The following is a 5037-nucleotide window of genomic DNA, read 5'->3' on the forward strand; positions in this document are numbered from 1 at the left end:
CTCCTACTATCTGTTTGCAGGTGCTATCGAAAGATTTTCCTTTGCAATGATTATCCTTGATAGTTCTGTTGTGCAGGGAAAGTAAGAGTTCTACAAGAACAGAAAATCTATGAGTGATAGTACAAATGGGGAGAAGTAAATCGAGAAATAGATAAACTATATCTGCTATGGTTGGATATGCTATGATCATTATCTTTTGATTTTCTAAATTTGCAGGAAAAGAAAGTCAGTGACTTGAAAGCTATCCTTATGACTGAAAAAGAGTTTTTCCTTGCATATATTCTCTGTACCATCTCTATTGCAGGAAAACCACATCTGAAGTTTATCCACTCCGAGCAATTTACCTATGCTTATTTTGCTCTATTCATGCTCGTATAACTAACCTGCAGGAAACTTACATCTCGTGTGGATTCAGATTGTGTTTCGAGAAAATCTTCATGACATAACCTTCGTCACAAATCATTTCAAAGTACTCACTATATCTATCTAATTCATTTCAAAGATTGTGTGATAGGAACTATCTCAGACGCTGTTGAGTGCATTCAAAGAATATTTGAATCAAATCATAGCTCAATGTCACTCATACGAAGAATTACCTTGCTACCTTTTGGTTTATTTTATGCCCTGATGCATACATTCAGGGGGGGCGAGTTTTATCTTCGTAAATATCTCTCGTCTTCTATTATCCTTCGCATTATATTCCATTCATTATCTATCCTTCGATGTGTTCTGTTTTGTCAACAGTCGTTCAAAAAGGGGGCGATTGTTGGTGCAATATTGGCCTTCCTGTGTTTTGAAGATCGTTGAGAGAAACATGTATGGACTGATCTGTTTGCTAGTGCATACAGAGAGAAACATTCGATACAAAACCAAAGAGAATGCTTTCTTTGGTGCTATGTTCGAGGAACTTCACCGAAGCATATCTGGCCTTGCAGAGAAGAACAAACTATATCTATTGAAGTCATGAAGACGAGAAGTTTGATGTGAAGAAATTAACCTCTCGAAAGTTTCCTGCTGAAGCAAAGCATTTGGTTCGAAGTTGTCCGAAGAAATTGTCTGCAGCGAGCGGCTTTGTCCGTTGGCTGCTCCACTTAAGATTTCTAAGAAGAATGATTTGAGCACCTCCTCTCCTAGTTATTTGAGTTTAAGATCCACCAAGAAGAACTGCGGAAAGGTCATTTTACAAGATAATAGATAAATAGAATAGAGATATATAGAATAGATGTGATCGCATGTCACGCGACAGACCCGAGCCGCCCTAGTAAAGTCCTTAAAATTTACTCCCACTGTCCAATAATATTATGGGACGGAGGGTGTAATATGTAAGCTGTTTCTTGGCTACAAGTTTGACTTTCCTTTCTTTTACGAGTCTCCCGTTGGATCTCTCACTTTATTTCCTGCCGCAATGTTGTCCAGTGCAACCTTTCCATGGTTCCAGCCATGGAGTGACCCACAACTTCAGACCATGTCCAGCTTCGAGTTTTTCTCAAATCAACAGGTGGGAGAGCCTCGAGCTCGACTGGAAAGGAGGACATAGAGAAAGGGGTAGTATTATGACTCAGTAGCGAGTACTCAGTATAGTTCACTTATTTGTGCCTAACTGCCTATCTAAGCACACCCAGAATCCCTAAAAAGCTTCCTAGTGCAAAGCAATACTGGTTTGTTTGAATTCCAGTGAGGGTCCACAAAGTTCGTGATGGGGGAAAAATGGTGACCCTCGAAAAACATTATGAGCAGTGCTGTTGTTGACCTCTTAATTGCTTTCCTTGTTGCCCTGCTTCCGGTATTAGAGCAATAGAGCGCTCAAACTGCCTGCTCTACCGCAATTTTCCCTAATGGCACGTACTGAAGATTCCTCCATCATCCTACCAGAGACCCGTAGCTACTGTCGAAACCCAGTGCAATTGGATTCGGGAAGAATCTCTCTGTTCCATGCCAACGGGCACCGTGAAAAGTCTCCACCGATCAAGGTTGTCGTTGACAAAGAAGCTTCCCCCCTACTAAGGTCCTTATCGATGATGAAGTCTCTGCCGTTGATGAAGTAGCCATGGTTCGTGAAGAAGATGAAGGCGCGGCTCGCTTTGTCGCTGCCAAAGGACATGTCCCTCCCGCACACTTGGTCACCGCAATACTTCTGGCTCTCTCTCTCTCTCTCTCACCATGGGAGTGCTTAAGATAAGAACCCTGGACTATCGGTCCCGTCCGGGAGTGCCATGATCGACTCTTAAATACAACTTGTATTGGAGAACACACGGCTTGTTTGTTTCACTCCAAAATCTCATTGCAATTAATCGGAATATCTACCACTCCAAGAGTACATGCTTTCATCTAAATTTAGGATACAACTACCTGACTTGTTACTACTTGCGATGGACTATATTAATTTACATAGGGAGTAATTTTTACGCGAGGAAGGAAGATGTACACTTGCGATGGACTATATATATGCAAACCAGCCAAATGCCTAGCTAGAACATCCGATAGCCTTGCATATTAGTCATTCGTATATTACTGCACACCTAGGTGCATACAGTTCGTCCATGCTTTATATTGTTTATTACTTGTTCTGTTTACACGAAGAATGCATGCATGCACAACATTTGTGTGACTCCTACATTAAGCAAGCTTCTGGGTTTGGGCTGCTCAGAGATCATTCCGATATCTCACCCCAAAGAAATCCCGAACAAGCATTACATGATGAAATGCATGGGCAACAGCCTGAGTACCACTCGTGCTTGTCTACCTAGTAGACATATATTAAAATGTAGAGTAGATGAACTAAACCAAAAGCTGGGTACGCGTCTGAGTTTTTCGTCAAAAGGACCATGACATTTGATGGTCGTACGTACATGCTAACGTGGATATATGCATGTTCTCGTCAGAGATGGTCGTACTGTGCGTGCTAGCTTTCTTGGGTACTGTACGTATGAAGCACCTGACAAATACATGTCTTCCAAGGCACACACATCTGCAGCTAGTTGCTAGGTAGGCATGTAATCCTCTGCGGATGGCCTCGATCGAGTTGGCCGCTGCGGTCGTCTTCTTCTTCGGAGTCATAGCGATGAAAGAGCTACTGCCCTAACCTACGGACCAGATTCTCACATCCAATCCCAGCGCCAGAGATGTCGGGGAAACCGATCACCTATGGGGTCACAAGGATCTCTTCTACGTTCGGCGGGGGACTAGTTGCACGAAGAGCAGGTTGAGTCGTTAGCACACAGAGGATTTTTATCCAGATTCAGGCCGCAAGGATGCGTAATACCCTAGTCCTGCTTTATTTGGTTATATGTGTGTCTTGAGCTTTTGAACTAACTACGATGCGTGCTTTCTCCAAAATTCTGAATCCTCTCTCTGTGCGCCTCGGGGGGTGGTGGCCCTATTGGTCCCTTCGCAAGCTGCCCCGGTAAGGGGCTTGCCGGGGGCCTCGCAGGTTGCCTCGGCAAGGCTTGTTGCCGAGCGTGGACGTGCTTGCCTCTTGCTGCTTGTCTCTCGACATCTGTCTTGATGTTCTTTGTACCTGTCCCCTGCCGTCCTCCTCTGCCTTGCCAAGCCCTGTTGTACCGGTGGCTGCGACTGTCCGGAGCTCGAAGGAGATGGAGCCCCGCCAGCGGTGGGTCCACTAGCAGCAGATCCGGTAGCAACGAGAGCCTGGAGATGGAGCCCCGGCAACAGCAGGTGCGACAGTAATGGGAGCCCGGAGATGGAGCCCCGGCAGTAGCAGGGACGGGGATTGGCGAGGAACACGGCTGGATGTCAAGGGATGGGGCAAGGACTGCAGTTAGATCTGCAGAGGACGGCGGCTCGATCTCGGGATGGAGCCCGGGGGAGGGGGGCGGAGTGCAAGTACGGGTGGATGTCGTGGCGGAGCTCGGGGGCGGGGGAGTGTGAGCTCCGAGAGGACGGCTCGACGACGGGGGTGGAACGTGAGGCCGGCGGCAGGACTCTGGATCGAGCACAAGGGCGGCGGCGGCAGACATGTGTTAGGGTTGTGGAGTTGGGGATATTTTGCACGGGGGTGGAGGATATTTTGCACGAACACCCGAAAATTTTCCCCTCGCGCTGAAATCATGCGCCACAAGTTTCCAACCATCAGTCCATTGACACGTGTCCACCTACGCCGACACTTAGTTCGTGTCCATACACCCTACATACACCGACACATTTTAAGTCACTAAGTACCCATCTATGCCGACAGAAAAACTATCAAGGTCTAGATATATGCCGACACATAGCATGTTATTAACCAATTACTGACAGATACATTGAAGCTACAAGATTGCTGACTCTTAGTGTGTCCACACTGATGTACCTCTGCCGACACATGATCCGAAGATAAAACTTAAAACCTATGCCGACAGTTATTTTGTGGAGATTATTGGACCTTTGCCCACAAAAATGTGTCACGTAAGCTCTACCGTGGTGTAGTGAACCGGTCAGCGGCGTCCTACACCGTGCACCAACGGAAGCTTCAACCAGCCATGGGGATGCTATGACCCACATCAGATGATGCTGCTGTGGTGGCGCTGGGATGCTACAACCGGCCACTGGCGTGCTACACCGGGCACCAACGGAAGCTGCAACCAGCCAGGGGGATGCTACGACCCGCATCGGGTGATGCCACAATGGCGCTGAAATGCTGCAACCGTCTCTCAGCGTGCTGCAACGGGCACCACCAAGACCTGCAACGGGCCACAAGTGATAGCCAGACCACAATTGTGCCTTACCTCAATTAGATGCACAAGGAATAAGTCGCATATAGGTGCACAATAGGCAGATCCAAAAAATAATATTAAGATCACCTGTGAAATGAGCCTTAGTAAATTCTCTGTGAGCCGCTCAATTGAAACTCAATAGCCGAATCTTCTTCCTTCTTGGAACCTTGCAGTACTAAGAAAGAAACATGGTACTAATAGATGTTATCTCAATAGTCAATCAGCCTAACTGAAGCATGTATTTCATAAGGGTCACGTATTTCTGCAAAAAAAGAAAGGTTTACGTATTTCAAGTGTATCACAGTTTGCAAGTGCCGAGCAACGA

The sequence above is a fragment of the Triticum dicoccoides genome, chromosome 3B (genome assembly GCF_002162155.2).
Source record: "Triticum dicoccoides isolate Atlit2015 ecotype Zavitan chromosome 3B, WEW_v2.0, whole genome shotgun sequence".
NCBI lineage: Eukaryota > Viridiplantae > Streptophyta > Magnoliopsida > Poales > Poaceae > Triticum > Triticum dicoccoides.